A 17,778-nucleotide genomic window follows, 5' to 3' on the forward strand; every position below is an offset into this window, starting at 1 on the left:
TAGCGGGGGATCGCCAGAACGAATCCCCATGTTACCTCCAGTTTGGTCGGGCCGTGTCTGCGGGTGGGAAGCTGGATGTGGGTGTGTGTCCTGGTCGCTGCACTAGCACCTCCTCTGGTCGGTCGGGGCACCTGTTTGGGGGGGGGACTGGGGGGAATAGCATGATCCTCCCACGCACTACGTCCTCACTGTCAGGTGAAAAGAAGCGGCTGGCGACTTCACATGTCTCGGGGGGGACACGTGGTAGTCTGCAGCCCTCCCCCGGATCGGCAGAGGGGGTGGAGCAGTGACCGGGATGGGTCAGAGAGCGGGGTGGTTGGCCAGGTAGAAAAAGGAAGAAAAAAACAAACAAACAAATAAACAAACAAACAAAAAGTGAAAAGGAAATTATTGATCTCGAGAAGGATTCACAGTCCTCAAGTAACAGCAGATAATTGCAGAGCTATGTATCTTCCAGAATAACCTCAATAGGTCCCAGTAGTGCTTCCCAAGGTCCTTTAAGACATTTAAGCATTAAAATGTATACCTTGAGCAATTTATGAAATATGACTTTAAACTCTCTCTCAATCACAAAGGAAAGGGGCTTTTTTTAAACAGTGGCATGACTGTTTCATTAATCACACCACAGTCAAGTAATATCCAGTTATGTCTGGGTGTGTTTGTCTTTGTGTGTATGTGCACACATGTGGTTCTATGACCCGGTCTCTGCTGCCCACGGCAGCCTGCCACCAGTCATTATGGATGTATCAGGCATCTGTTCAGGCAGCCGCCCAGTCAGGACCTCGGCCTCTGGCTCTGTACTGAGGGAATCAGCTTGGTGGCAAAGGCAACGAGGCGGATCTCCCTTCTGCTTCCTCCCTCTTCCTTATCCGTATGCTTATACATGTGTGCCTGTGAATGCATGGTTGCACACACGCACAAGCATGTGCCTATACTGCTCCTATATTGTATGCTCATATAGACATGTGCACTTGCTCTCCAGACTTACACATGCACGTGTGCATGTGCGTACACACACACACACACACACACACACACACACACACACACACACACACACACACACACACACACACACACAGTCAGGTCTGTGGAATTGCTGCAGCCCTTGGTTTATTGGGGGATGAATGCAGGGGAGGTGTAGGATTTTAGCACCCCCAGACGTATTATAATAAAATATGTAGAGTTCTATGGATCGCTAAAGCTTCCTGTAACCAGAGATGCATTTTAATCTGGGGCCTCAACATGGCTGAGTGACATCACAACAACTGACAATGTTACCATGGCGATGACATCATCAGAATGTTGCTTTCATTCCCGAGGAAAGGAGGCGAAAGAGCTCTACTTTGTAAATCTCATCATCTGAAATTGCTCCTGCCCACGGCAGACTAGCCCAGGAAGCATTACCCATTTTGTCCAGACCAGAGTGGTATAGCAAACAGCAGTTTAGCCTCACTCAGCCCCTTTCTGTCTGGCCCATTTTCCTCAAGTCAGCACAGCTCTACCCGGTTCAAGTCCAGTCAGGCTGAAACGGCCTTGCTCAACCCAGATCATCCAGCTCAGGAAGAACTATCACTATCCCAGAACAACCCATTTAACTTAAGCCCAACACTGTTCGTCCCTTCTCATTTCACCTCAGCCCCTGTTCAGCCTTGCCTGGTGCAGCTCTAACCTCATTTCAACCTAGCAGATCAAACATGGCAAACCCGGCCAAACCAAAACCTGCTCCCACCAATTCACATTTCCACAAAATGACGTTTACAAGGGTGATTATCACTAGTGGACTTATCTTTTCCCCCTGGCAGCCACTCTCAAACGAATCAGCCTGCGAACACCAGTGGATGGTGAGAGCGAAAGCAGCAGCTTCCATCAGGTTCTCTTCACACCCTGATGGAGTTTCCATTTGAAGTCAGATCCAAGCGGCCTAATGTCCTTTAAATGATTTTTCCGAAACACAGCAGCAGTAGTCCTGTGCCCCTGTTCTCCGGCAAACAGCAATTAGTGGAACATTGGAGTTTCACATAGCAAATAGGAGACTAATAAGCCCCCCCGCCCCAGAGAAGACATGTTGATTAAGGCTTGTGCCTGCTGGTGGGGTTAGGGGAGAAATTAGCAGGACGTGTCTGGCTGTGTCAGGCAAGCCCTGTCTGGACTGGACTGGGCCTCAAATCTCTGCTACAGTACATTAAAAGGTCATTGTTGAGAATACAAGAGACTGGGGGGGGGGGGGGCGTTGAAAAGAGACAGAAACACAGAAAAAAACCCCAGTAAGACTGATAGAGCTACGAGAGCTAGAGAGAAAAGGAAAGAGCAACAGTGAAAAGAGAAAGAGCAAAAAAGAAAGCAAAGAAAAAGGAGGACGGGGAGGAGGACTCATCAAATGCTGGCACACACAACACGACATGTCTGATACTCGAGAAATGGAGGGAATACCCAGTCATTTACAGAAGAAAAGAGGAGAAACGAAGCAGTTTATTGAAGAGGAAGAAGAGAAACTCCCAAACGGTAATGTCTATGTGAGGAAGCAGGATGAAAACTACCATTAGGCTGTAAACACACACACATGCACGCACGCACACACACACAGATGGGAGGAAAACACACGGAATGAAAGCCAGGCGCTGTAGATGGGATGAAAAAAAAAGCCGAGAGGCAGAGAAACAGTGGAGCTGTCACTTGGATGGGGAGTCAAGAGACTGCGGTTAGACCTGATGACTTAGAGGAAAAATGAAGCTTAGAATACATGACAAGTCAGCGTAGATACTGAAAGGGAACAGCAGTGTTATGAACCCATCTTGGAAGGCCCCGCGTTGGGAAGGACAGGGGTCAGAACAAGCAGAGGTGGTTACGTGCCGACTCATGGGAAGGCCACTGCCACATCCCCACGGCCCTTCAGACCTGTGATGAGGTGATTCCAAATAGCTGCGTTATTTCTGTTCATGCCGTCAGCGTGCTTTAAGGAGAAGGGTGTTCAGCAGGACACACATTTGTCGGAGGGCAGCGAGGGAACGACCAGGCTCACTCCGAGCTGATGGGAGTAGGAAGAGCACACGTTTCACTCTAGTCTACCTACAATTTAGATGTTCAACCACTAGATGTAAGTGTTGCACCAAAATGCTTCCTTTAGAGCAGGGGTTCTCAAAGTTTTGAGGACCGAGGGCCAATTTAGGGACATTGGATTGAGGGCCGCCCAAGAAAAAAAAAGAAAAAAGAACCCATATAATTCCAAAACAAATCTTTAATATCCTGTTCTAGACTAAAAGTCTACCGTGGAATTGTGATTCATGTGAGAAACGTGTGTTGTGTTTTCTGGAGGAGAAAAAAAATCCCTTTTGTCTATGTTTTAATGACAAATGTGCATGTCTACAATTTATGCTTTCGAAATCACACACACACACACACACACACACACACACACACACACACACACACACATAGGGAGGGCGGAGAGAGAGAGAGAGAGATAGAGAGAGAGAGAGAGAGAGAGAGAGAGAGAGAGAGAGAGAGAGAGAGAGAGAGAGAGAGAGAGAGACCCTTAAAATAGAACTTTAGTAAATACCACAATTCCACAACAAAGCAAGTGTTTCTCCCTTTCTTCGGAAATGTCATTTTCTCCTCACTGACGTTGTTTTGCGCGATGGCCCTGACTCCTCCATCTCACCAACCGGCTAATGTACCTGCGATGATGACGTAATCTGTCTCGCGAGTAGGCATCTCACGAGTCATGTATGACTCGCCTAGTTGCCATGCAACCATTCCTAAATTGAGCTTAGTCCAGGGGGCACAGTTTTAACATTCTTAAAAGCAAAGTACTGTGTGATGTATGTTGGTTTAAAACTGCATTTTTCTGATTAGCTTAGCAGTCTATTCCGTTGCCTACCAACACGGGGCTCTCCGGTTTGAATCCCCGTGTTACCCCCCGGCTTGGTCGGGCGTCCCAACAGACACAATTGGCCGTGTCTGCAAGTGGGACGCCGGATGTGGGTATGTGTCCTGGTCGCTGCACTAGCGCCTCCTCTGGTCGGTCGGGGTGCCTGTTCGGCGGCGGGGGGGGGGGGCTGGGGGGAATAGCGTGATCTTCCCACGTGCTACGTCCCCATGGCGAAACTCCTCACTGTCAGGTGAAAAGAAGCGGCTGGTGACTCCACATGTATCGGAGGAGGCATGTGGTAGTCTGCAGCCCTCCCCGGATCGGATCGGCAGAGGGGGTGGAGCAGTGACTGGGGCGGCTTGGAAGAATGGGGTAATTGGCAGGATACAATAGGGGAGAAAAGGGGAGAAAAAAGACTGTATTGGATGAGGTCCAAATATAAGGCATGCATTCCATCATGTCACCTTAACTCATCGCGGGCCACCAGAAATGTCTCTGAGAGCCGCCGTTGGCCTGCAAGGCATCACTTTGGCGTCTCTCTCTTCCACCGGTATTACACGTGGAGTGAGCCATAACCTTTTTTAATTGACTGTCGGACTTAATAAGCTATGCTCTGCTGGTGAGGGTGTCTGTGAGACACAACAGATTGTGAAGTGGGTGTTGTGATTAAAAGAGCTGTACCTCTGATCAATGAGAAGAGATGGAGAGAAAGACAGCGTGGTGAGGGTTTGTGGCAGACAAAGGGGTAGAGAGATACCAGAAGAGGGAGATGGAGGACACCGAAGGAGGATGAGGGTAGTTCTTGAGAGCAGGTCCATCCATATGGCAACAACACGGAGAGATGTCACCTCTGTTGTTCTTGACTGTTGGCTCTCTGAGCCACCGGCACCGTAGGCGCTTCTTGACAGCCATGTGTAAAGAGTTTCCATTATAGGATAAAGGCCCGCCGCACAACATGTTTGTTTTTCGGCGGGCCAAATGACCCATTTAGGCAATTAGTGCATCCTCACATGTGTTGCGTAACCACTTGAATGTGAACACTGCACTCACCACCTCTCATTTAAGAAAACAAAAGTTATTTCACTTTTAGAAAAATACCACCCACGTCCACGCAGTGGAGTGCACTAGCCCACATGCAATAATGAAACTCTCTAGATTGGGAAACAATGGCTTAATTGTCCTACTTGATCGGTCGAAAAGCACTCTTGTTTGATCACGACAAACTGCATTAAAGAAATATCAGAAGAATACGGCTTTATCTTCGATGTTTAAATGAGGGGGGGAAAAATGCTTGAAAGCCTGGTGTCAATCAGACCTTGTTAACTCCCCCACCTCCAGCTGGAGAGAGCTGCGAGTCTTGTTAATCTAACCAAGCTCCAGTCCCTCTGATAAGAAGAAGATGCCCTGTGGAGGGAGGCTTTATCACTCTGTGAGAAATGAAAAAAGACAAACTGCTGCAGGCTTACCTCGATGGTGTGCTTGGTTTCCAGAATGATGTTCTCCTCCTGCTTGCACTGAATGTCAGTTTTACAGGGAAAACCTGCTGGTTTTTATGTCAACAAATGCCTCTTTTTTTTTCTTTCTCTTCCATAATTTCTTCAACATTCACAATAATTTCCTTGTCTTTTGTAGTTCCGACAATCCACAGAACAATTGCTGTTCAGTTAGAACAATCAGAAGGAAGGGAGACAGAACTCACAATTACGAGGATTTTTCTCGTTCTTTTTCTTTTTTAACTTGCAACCAACCTAAGTCTGAAGCCTTGAGCATCCGGTGGAGAGGTGACGCTGCACTAATGCAGTTCCATTGTCACCATTATATGAGCGTCTTCACCATTTCACTATGTGATATCTACATACCTCATATACTATGAACGATCAACCAGCCGTCTTGGCATTTGCTGCAGAGGAGAAGCATACATGTCAGCAGCACCCGTTTCTCACCGTCACCATCTCATCCTACCTCATCAACCTTAACGGTGATCACAGATCACATTTCATATACATCATTACTTGGTTCCTTTTTTTAAAAATCATCTCTTTTAAGTATATTCAGCTGAATCTCCAAATTCATTTATTTTCTTTATTACCTCTGTCCTTTCAATAAAACGAGTCGTTCCGAATGAATGAATCATTCGCGAATCACACATCATCAATAGGGGCCACTGAGACCAACCGGGTTCTTCAGTACGTGAAGTCAGGTAACATCTGTCCAGCACATGTCTGCTCGAATCTGCTTGGACCCTCCCTGTGCCGGAGTCCAGCCTTGCATGGGGACAGGAGGGGGAGGATGAAACCTGGGAATCCAGACCTGATCTGTGCCTTATTACATCCAGGTGAGGGACTCATAAGCATCCCAGGACCTTTTAAAACCACTCGGCTCTGCACTGGGGTGTCGTACTAAGGCCCCGGGGCCTCTGAATGGTTCACCAGCTGGACTGTTTATGGTTATGGGTTTCTCACACACAGCAGAATGATGAAGAAGCTATTTTGTCTTATATTGGGCTTGGTAAGTTTGTTAGTTTTGATTTATTCCAGGTATCCCAGCTATGCAGCAGAAGCATTGTGTATGAGAGGGGAAAAATGTAATTGTTTCCATCCGGTTGAGAAAGCAAAACGACTGGCAGTTGCCGTATTGCTGACCATTCTGCGAATGCAAACAATGTTCAGCTTAAAGAGTTTTGTTTGTATGGAGAAAGGAGTTTCCACCATTTCCTACAGATTCAAATCATGTTTGCAAGCAGTCCGGAGGAAGTGTTTAAATATATATCACGGAGTGTGTATATTTGTACAGGATGTGTGTGTGCGTGTGACTGCAGTCATGTTTATAAGTGTGTGCGAGAGACAGATTTGTGCATTTATAGCTCGAATGTATGAGTCTCCAGTGCTTACAATGGCATCTCTTGTATGTGTGTGTGCATGTGTTTATATAAAGAGTGTGAACACAACTGTGTGTAATTCTGCACTGTGGTTGCAGCATTAGCTCTGCGATGCATCTCCTCCTGTTTGTCTGAGTCACGGCTTGTGGAGCCCATGCCAAACTTCTAAGGAAATGATGTTGATGTTACTCCCAGAGCGATTCGGTGTCTCTGCTGAACGCACACCTTCTGTGGTGAGCTGATCTGCTCTGGAAGCTCCCACACAGCCAAGTAGCCACCGTTACTCAGTGAGTGATGCTGCAACTCATAGTCATGTTAGTGTACCTCGATCAGGTTGGCACTGGCCCACAGTCATGACAGATGGATAAATAGATGGACTAATGGATGGATGGATGGATGGATGGGAAAGAGGAAAGATGATGAATGAAATGGATGGAAAGGGGGAGAATAGTTGAATCACAGTGAGAGAGACGCAGATGAGGGAGGGTAGGAGAAAGAGTAATGAAGAAGAAAAAAGAGAAGATGCAGGAGGATTTAAACAAAAAAGGAGCGAGGCTGTGCAAAGATGCAGTCATAAAAAATGTCCTTCCATTCGGCAGATGGGCCTCGGGTTTTTAACACACAGGTATAAATACAATAGGAAAAAAAGGAAGAAGCACATCCCCTTGCAATCACTTGTGCGCGCGTGCGCACATACACACACACACACACACACACACACACACACACACACAGAACAGAAATACACACAAATGCACACAGTCAATTGTGCATTCTGCCATTTTCTTGTTCTGTTATGCACCAGCTATGTAGATTCGTCTGGAGGAGCAATGAGCTGCTAGACCTTATTTCACAAAGTTGTAAAAGTGACCGGATTAATCTTTCATACAAACACTGTCTCATATCAGAAAGGCATGTAATGTCAATAAAATGGCCAGATGTGCTCTGTGCGGGACCATTTACAGGTTGTTTGCGGTGCTGATGTAAAAGCCAAGGTCAGATTCAGATAGTGAAACAATCTGTATGAAAAATAGCTGTGTATGCCAAGAGGCTGGGAATGAGAAGGGAGGTGATGTTGACTGATTCACTGGAGCACGGCAGACACAAAACGAGCACCTGGAAACTCTACAATGAGAACATTTCTTGACAGAACCTGAGAAATCTTTCGTACCAGATTGTTTAAACTGTTATAAAGTTTAATCTATTGGTTTATTGTTCCATATAGTAAATGACCTTCCTATCTGGAATCCATAAGGTAGGACTTATTGTCCCCTTTTAGTGACTACAGAGATATATTTTTTCAATTCGGTTCAAATTTTTATCGTCCCACTAAGGGAAAATCTGTTTGCAGTATGGGTTTAGAAGAAATATAAAAAGACAAACAGTACGTTACAAATAGCAACATCCACACAAAATCGATATTTAACAACGTGAACAATGATATAGAGGCATCTGTGGCAGAGTATATTGCTGCAAATTCACCACAAATGTGCTTAAGTCCAAATGCAGACGTGCAGAATAAGCAGCCCCTGCAGCCAGAGCTGTGCAAAGGCTGCTGACTGTTAAGGCGAGTTGCTGAAACAAAGGAGACCCCCTGTCTTCTCAGTCTTGCTAGCCGGCACCTTAAATACAATTTGGATGGTTATGATATGAACTAATTTTGTGTGTGAATGGTTGAAAATTAAGAGATGTCAATTTTTCAACAGAATTCACTTATTGACAATTTCATGTGTGCTGCCATTGAAAATATTTCTGGATCAAAGTTCCAGTTTTTGACATCATCAGGAAGTTTTTTTGGACCATGGCTATCAAGCTAATGTTAGTGAGCTAATATTTACACACACCGGCATCCTTCCCAATAAACATATTCTGGGGGCATCTGGGTGGCATGGGGGTCTATTCCATTTCCTACCAACATTGGGAATCGCCGTGTTACCTCTGGCTTGGTCGGGCATCTGTACAGACACAATTGGCCGTGTCTCCGGGTGGGAAGCCGGATGTGGGTATGTGTTCTGGTTGCTGCACTAGCGCCTCCTGTGGTCGATCAGGGCATCTGTTCGGGCGGGGGGGGGGGCTGGGAGGAATAGCGTGAACCTCCCACATGCTACGTCTCCCTGGTGAAACTCCTTACTGTTAGGTGAAAGGAAGTGACTGGCAACTCCACATGTATTGGAGGAGGCATGTGGTAGTCTGCAGCTCTCCCCGGCTTGGCAGAGGGGGTGGAGCAGAGACTGAAATGGCTCGGAAGAGTGGGGTAATTGACCGGATACAACTGGGGAAAAGAAATAAAGAGGGGTAATTCTATAGTATATTATGTTTTGATCTAATTGGAAATATGGTTGGAAATGAATGTTGGGTTGGAGTCTACAGTTCAGGGGAGGAGCACACAGCAACAATTAATTTATCCTTCATTTTTTTAACAGATAAGATGGACTTTGACAGACTTTCTGGTTGTCATGCGACCATCTCCCTCATTTCATGTAGCCGAACCAGTGAAACAGTGACTTGTGGCATCATATCACCTTTTTCCACTGACCTTTCCTTGCTTCGTCCTGTGCCAAAGGTTGGCATTGTGTTGGGTGTGAACACACAGTGTGACTTGAAGCACCAGAATTGCAAGGCATTTATCAAATGATTTTTACACCATCTTCCTGGGCTAATGGACACGGTTAGCCTAATTTACTATTTACCAAGGAGCTGGGGACCGTTCCTTATCATTGGATTGAATTAAAGTCACTGTCCATTTCTTGAAACCATCCTGACACAACACATGCTTTGGTTGAAGTGATGCATTATGCTGCCGGAGGTAGCCATTTCAAAAGAGAAGATGGTTTTCATACAGGGATACATTTATTCAATCATCATCGGCGGTCACTCGGGGTCGAGCATGACTGTCCTGTAGGATGCGTGCGCGTGACAGCTTTTTACGTGGAATGGCTGATGTGCCTGCAGCCACCACACAGTCCTTGGCAGGGGGTGGCCAGAGTCCAATGGCATGGAGAACCAAGACGATTGGGGACCACCCTCTGTTGCAGCCTTCACTGCCATTGTGACCTGGAGACATCTTCAACCGGTTCCACCGTTGAGGTCTTTGTTGGATTGCGCTTCATCTGGAACCTCCCCCTTGACCTATCCACCTTGGGTGACCCTACCAGGAACCAAGCTCCGGACGGCATAACTCTTGGAATCTTGGTACACACAAGCTTCTCCACCATGGCAAGGTGGCAATACAGGAGAAGAAATGTATTCAATAACAATACTGAGGTATGATATTGTCCTCAAATGATGCTCAGTTGGTACTCAGGGCCCAGATGTGTACTACAAAAACATTCCCTACAACAACTTTACACACCCACCAACAGTCTGTACAGTTTACTCACAGCAGAATGAATGTGTGGATTGATGTGGTATCTGCTGAATTTGAACTTGCCGTCAGCACAGCATAACAAAAACGCTAGCTTGAATCATCTTGCCATTCTCTGTCGCACCATTCGTGGTGAGGTTGTGGCCTCATAAAAATCCTGAGAGTACACCAGCAATTTGCAATTCTAACATTTAGTCAAGGTAACCTCATTTACTCAGAAGGCTCTAGTATACTCTGGGAACTAATCCATACAAGTGCAGCCATCTGCCATTGTTCAGTCAGCAGTTGTGAGTTAAATGTCTTGCTCAAAGGCACCTGGGCAGCAGTTGTTGGAATGAATAACCACTACTCGTTTAATTTCCCAAACCACATTTTCATAGCTGGTCTGAGTATCTGGCCTAGTGTTCTGCAATGTTCTGCGATTAAATCTGAAGCTTTAGTAAGTAATTTAAACCAGGCTCCTGGACAATGAGCATGTTTTGTTTTCTTTTTTTGAAGAGGAAAGCTATGGATAAGATTAAGGATGACTTCTTTCACATCTCTTTATGAAGCGGTGTGACTGATATATTCCATTTGAGTCAGGGTAGTGGGGTTAATTCAGAGTAGCTACACAGGAGATGTGTATACTCTTGGTGTATTGCTTTTATCTATTCAAACTCCTTTATTCTGAGTCTGTACTTCCTTTGTCAGCATCACTCAGCCAGCGCGAGTTGTTCATTCATTTGTTTGTGTCTGTGTCACATCATAGCTGATTCTGATGAACCAGGGACAGCTGATGAACTGCACCAATGAGTTTTGGTATTCTGAAAACCCTGATTGGTCTCAGAGGGGACGCTATAATGAAAGGTCAAAATGTCAATTTGGCAATGCAAACAAGCCGTAATGTCTCCCTCCCACAGCAAGATTGAATGACAGTAAACTTGCTGCACATTTCTAGCTTGATTTCCCCCGGCAAATTTGCCTTCCAGGATCTCCAGTGTATGCATATTTTGCACCGTTATTAGCTACTTGGAAGCCACAAACAAATAACTGCCCCCCACCCCCCCACCTTGCTTTTCATTACTTTGACGAGCCTAGAAGGGAGCTGCATTTGTGGAGAACAGCATGTTTACTGTTGCCTTGTCCTCAGTGGCCTTGGCTCTCCTTCTTGTGTCCTAGAAGCTTTCCCTACCTCTCCATCCACTTCTTCTCTGGACTGAGTGGGCAGTGTGCAGGCAGGGGCTATGTGTGGGTCTGGGTAGGCAGCCAATGCTGTGTAGATTCTATGTGTAACATAAAGGCGCCACAAACACAAGCCTCTCCTTCAGTACTGAGCAGCATTAACTGCACTTGTTATGATTTCTTTACGATCACTTGGACATTTATCTAAGCTGATGGTTAAATCTCTGAACATTTGCATGGTGAATGACACAGCGCTGTTAAATGAAAAAAGAAATGTCACCGTTTTTCTCCCCAATTGTATCTGGCCAATTACCCCACTCTTCCAAGCTGTCCTGGTTATTTGCTTCACCCCCTCTGCTGATCCGGGGAGGGCTGCAGACTACCACATGCCTCCTCTGGTATATGTGGGGTTGGCAGCCGCTTCTTTCACCTGACAGTGAGGAGTTTTGCCAGGGGGACGTAGTGTGTGGGAGGATCACGCTATTCCCCCTAGCCCCCCCATACAGACATCCCGATTCACCAGAGGAGGTGCTAGTGCAGCAACCAGGACACATACTCACATCCGGCTTCCCACCCACAGACACGGCCAATTGTGTCTGTAGGGACACCCGACCAAGCCGGAGGTAACACGGGGATTCGAAATGGTGATCCCTGTGTTGGTAGGCAATGGAATAGACCACTACACTACCCAGATGCCCCTGAAAATGTTTCTTTTATTATAAAAAAATGTATAATTAAAAATTGATTGTAATGAAAGCATAAGTAGATTTGCTTTCTACCCTATCTAAGGTCCATTTAATATGAAGGTTATTCAACTAACACACTGCGGTGGTGTGACTGCATGATAAGCAGAATATACAGCTGGATTTGAATGTGCTATGCACAACATTACATTGATTTTATACATGTATATTAAAACTAAGGTTGAGTGATACTCCGAGTCACTGAGACCTGTCATGTGATTTCTTCATCTTTCTGTTGACCAGACATGTGGCTCTTTTTTGATGAGCAGACTCAAAATTCGGACCCTGCCCATTTTTTACCTGTCCTTGGTCTATACAATCCTCCGTTCAGAATGAAGTGAGCACTGAACCACCTGATACCCAGCAGGCTATATGTGGTTGTGTGTGTGTGTGTGTATATGTGTGTCTGTTTCCCCTGCTTCCTACAGAGAAAAGGCTCTTGCTCTGTTTAAATGGCCTTGAGCTATGCCACCATTGTTTATGCGTGTTTGTACACCTGTAATCTTACTTCCCTTCCCCGTGTGCTTGTGTGTCTCTGCATGTCTGCACATAAAAGGAATGAATGTCTTGATGATGCGATTTCTGCGTGTGCATGGATTTATACACTCATGTACCTGTTTGAGCGACAGGTTGTAACAGGGAGAGAGAAGCTAGCTGTTGGGTGTCTGCTGCATGCAGCCGTGGGCAGGAGCTGTTGCTAGCCCAAGAACACCTTGACTGGACTGCACTAAAGAAATGGTGCTGGATTAACCAAGATAAACATCACTTTAAACGACACCTGAAGTGGGACATTGGTGCAATTTTGACCGTTTTCACTTGGACAGCTGCTATTCCCTTTGACAGCATGTCTAAGTGAAAGCTAGGCAAGGAGAACCGGTATAGTTTGTATTTTGTCCAGACATTCATCAAAGTCTTTCTGCAACCAAGTCCAACCTTCAGATGCTTATCTCAGGGAATGTTTGTCTAAATTACGGAGTATTTCGTATGGGAAGACCTGACAACCATACTGAGTAGCTAACTAATGCCTGATGGGCAACAGCACTTTAATTTCCCAGCATACCCCTGGGCAAGGATGAGCTCGCTTAATTTGAATTCCAGACAGACCAAGTCTAGAAACCCCTAGCTATAACCATGTCTCTCATTCATCAGTAACAAACAAATAAAAACAATTTCAAGGATTGGGGATGAAACCTAATATATGGTGGCTGCCTGACTAATTTATTTCATGTCAGGATTTACCGTGTCAGTGTAGATTCGGAAAAGTAAATAGACAGCCTCTGCAGTGGCAAAATGATAAATAACCCATGTGATGTACTAGAAAAGGTGCTTTAAACAAAGCTGATAAATTGCGATTTTTGTGTCCTCTGAACCGCACGAGGTTTCCCTGGCAACACAGAGGAAAAGATTCCTGCCTTTCGCACTTTTTTTTTTTTTTTTACCTTTTAATCTATTAGGCTTTGCAGGGGCACAGGGCTGGCAGGACACTCAGTCAGCCTAATGATTCATCAGAGACAAATGATAATGGATTCATGTCAACACGTTAGCTTGTGGTGCTTCGATGGGGATATGATGGTATAGAGGTGGCTAACGCCCGTTTCCAGGCTCATCCGCACCTGAGAACCATAGTCTGCCCCCCCCCCCATTTTTCTCCTCAATTGTATACAGCCAATTACCCAATTACCCCACTCTTCCGAAGCCGTCCCGGTCGCTGCTCCACCCTCTCTGCCGATCCGGGGAGGGTTGCAGACTACCATATGCTTCCCCCAATACACGTGGAGTCACCAGCCGCTTCTTTTCACCTGACATTGAGGAGTTTCGCCAGGGGGGCGTAGCACGTGGGAGGATCACGCTATTCCCCAAGTCTCCCCCCCCCCCCGAACAGGTGCCGGGGTGCCCCGACTGACCAGAGGAGGCGCTACTGCAGCAACCAGGACACATACCCACATCCGGCTTCCCACCCGCAGACACAGCCAATTGTGTCTGTAGGGACACCCGACCAAGCTGGAGGTAACACGGGGATTCAAGCCAGCGATCCCCATGTTGGTAGTTAACGGAACAAACCGATATGCTACCCAGACGCCCCATATCCTAGTCTGGTTGCTTGTGTAAACAAAATCATGTATGTAGTTTTTGTGTATATGTGTGTGTGTGTGTGTTTTTTTTAAGTGTGTATGTGTGTGTGTGTGTGTGTGTGTGTGTGTGTGTGTGTGTGTGTGTGTGTGTCCAACCCCTCCTGTGTATTCAGTGCTTGTTGGTGGGGTTGCCTTTGTGAAGTCCACCTCTATGGCCTGCGTGGTAGTTAGAGTGTGAAGTGGACAACACGCTATTCAGTCCACCTCATCTTGTCATCCATCTATCCATCTTTACCCCTCCTCCTGACCCCAAGTATGAGTGTGTCTGAAAGGTTGCTAAGCTGAATCACTACTCTGTTGAAGACCGACGTCCACCAGGGTTAGCAGTATTGGTATTTGGTAACACACAGTACGATGTGGCACTTTCATGAATTTATATGAGTTTATATGTGTTTTTTTTTATACGAGTTGTTTCTTTTCCTTCCATTCCCACACACACACACACACACACACACACACACACACACACACACACACAGAGCAGATGAATTTTAGTTAGTTGTGAGTGGGCAGTCACACTTTTATTTCATTTTGGCAGCAAAATGAATCAAATGAGAGCATGTTGGATTTGATTCAGCGTGTTGCGCTTGAAAGCTGTTCAATAACCTGGCAAATTAGCAACAGTATATATATATATATTTTGTGTGAATGTTTCGGGTGTGCGTGCACATCACAGAGAGAGAGAGAGAGAGAGAGAGCAATAAATAAGAGCCATAGTCAACTAAGCATCTCCTTTGATTCTCTCTAAGTACTAGAGGATAATTGGTGTCTTTTAAAGGAGACAACTAATCCTCTCCTGCTCTCTCTACTGATCTCCTCTCCTCTCCGCGATGGGTCAGTCATGTCAACACAGTCTCCAGTGAGCTCAGGAGACTGGTGCTCTTACCCCCAAACCTCTTCATTATCTTCGGCCTGCTGTCAAGCACAACACAACTCCTTCAGCCCACATTGGAGGCCCTCTCTCCTTTCACGTGCTAATTATCAGCTCCACGCTCCCCACTCAAGAAAGAAATGCAGACAGAGGTCGAGAGAGAGACCGGAGAGAAGAAGACGCGGAAGGACTGGAGCAAGAGGAGAAGGTGGAGAGGGTTGCGACCCCTGGAAAAGTCAAAGTGACGATAGAAAGAAGTAATTGATGAAATTGATGATAAAAAAAACCGGAGCAGGTCGGGCATGCATGTCGAGCGAGAGAGCAGCAAGAGAATCAGGGAGAGTCCGAGAGATGTTCGAGAGGAGGGGAGGAAGTGGGGAAGGGAGGAGAGAGGCAACACATGAGATGAACAAATTCTGTGAAAGGAGGTGTAAATGAAAGGGGAGGTCAAGACGGAGAAGAGACATTGCATAAAGCAAGAGACAATTCGTGCTGTCATCCGTTCACTGTGCCACCCACCATTTTATCTGCATGACTTCATGTAGGAACACAGACGCGTTCAAAGACACCAGCGCTCTCGGCGTCTTCTACGTCGGCCACACAGCTAAGCCGTCTTGTTTTTTGACATTTGAAGTCAGATTAGGACAGCGGCTCTACATGAGAGTAACACTCTCAGAGGGCTTGACATTCACACAATGAAAAACAAGCAGATTCAGCAAGCGACAACTCTCTACCCTTAGACCCTCGACTCGAATAAGGGAAAAACCCCACTGTTAGTGGGATAATTTGGAAGGGCTAGTTTGTCTGAGGTAGAGAGTAAACAGGATGGTGTGTCGGTCAGAACACAGGAATGAAGAGGAGACGTGAACTTCGTTTGTCTGAACTGTATTGAAATTCAGCATAAATTATAGCGAGTTTTTTTGTCAGTGACTCAAGAACAAGCTGGATCGCAACAAAGGACAAATGAGGATAACTTCACTATATACCTAGACACAAGTATTGCAGGGGGAAACTACATGTAGTGTGCACCTATAACACGAACACAGTCTCAACGTGCGCTAGGCAAGGCATCTAGCTTCAAACTACGACTGAACATAGGCTGCGTTACTCACAACTGGAGAATCTGGCCAAAGTCTTAAAGGGGCAGGCAGTCTTAAAGGGGGAGGCACCTATAAATGTCGGAGCCTTTTCTACAGCCACCCCCAAATGTGCAGGGCACATTTGCTTCCAACTAAAGGCTCATCAGTCAAGTTCAGGGGGGATGGCGGTTTGAGAGGGTTCATCCTCCCCAGACTGGAGATCCAGTAGTGTCACTGGTGTACACATGTCCCTTGATGTTTACATCAGCTGATCTGATGCACCCATTGTTGCTGTGGTGAACCTTGACTACGTGTTCAATGGGCCACCGGGCCCGAGGCAACTGGGGGTCAACCAGCATGACAACGGCTTTCTCCACCAGATTGGGAGGAGAACGGTGCCATTTCTGTCGGGTCTGTAGGCTCGGGAGGTACTCCCGGATGAATCGGAACCAGAATTGGTCAGCGAGGATCTGCGAATGCCGCCAGTGTCTGCGGCTCAAAATCTCCATCTCAGGATAGACCACTTGGGGGAGTGATCCATCAGGCCGCCCCAGGAGCAGACTGTTTGGAGTCACGGGGTCCACATCTGCGATGTCTGCAAACACATAACCCAGCGGTTTGGAATTGAGGATTGCCTCAACTACCAGGAGCACCGTGAGAAGGACATCTGAAAATAAAATATCTTTAAAAAAAAGATCCTATGACATTTATAGAAATAGGATTATTTTACTCAAATGTGACTGAGACCTTTATCTACCTAAACTATAAAGGGTAACAGGACTTTTTTCTCTAATTACATCTGTTTCACAAGTGTAATTTATTGTATTTTAATAAGAGACCTCGCTCCCGTTTGCATTGTTAAAAGTTACTGCATAAAAATTCTGTTGTTACATATATCTGAAAGTTACTGAATACATATTCTGTTTTGTTACATATATCTGAAAGTTACTGCATAAGAATTCTGTTTTGTTAACTATATCTGTTACAACTGAAAGCTCTTATTTTTGCCCCAAAGAGTGAATAAATGCTATAATGCAATTTAAAATGCAGTTTCTACTGTTTCTATCAAATTGCAACCCCCCTCCCCCAAGATCAGGTGGAGGGGTCCTCAGGGTAGATCAAAAATACGCAGGGGGTCCAGGACCTCAAAAAGGTTGAGAACCACTGCTGTAGGCAGTTGTCGGCATAGAAGCAATTCTCCACAGAGAATCTCCGGTCATCTTCAGGCTGGCTGTGGTCGACAACGTGGCGCTGCAGGGCGTAGGTGGCACAGCAGGGGCTGCACGTCGTGCCGAACGGCAACACCTGCCACTCGAACGTTCTCGGAGGCTCATCAATTCGTAAGTCTCTCCATAGAAACCTGAGCAGGGGACGATCATCAGGGAGGAGGTGCACCTGATGAAACATTCCTTTTATGTCTCCACTAACTGCAACAGGGTGCTCGCGGAATCTAACCAAGACTCCCAGTAGGGGGGCACCGAGGGTAGGGCCTGCTAGCAGGTGCTGGTTGAGGGTCTGTCCGAGGTATTGATGTGAGCGGTTGAAGACAAGGCGATTCTTTCTGTTATGGCTGACAAGATGGTGGGGAATATACCAACCTTCTGTGTCAGCCGTCTCCTGACTGATTTCTCGCACGGCTCCTGCTTCGATGAGCTTCTGCATTTCTGCCTTGTAGGCGT

Source organism: Lampris incognitus, chromosome 9 (genome assembly GCF_029633865.1).
Source record: "Lampris incognitus isolate fLamInc1 chromosome 9, fLamInc1.hap2, whole genome shotgun sequence".
Lineage (NCBI taxonomy): Eukaryota > Metazoa > Chordata > Actinopteri > Lampriformes > Lampridae > Lampris > Lampris incognitus.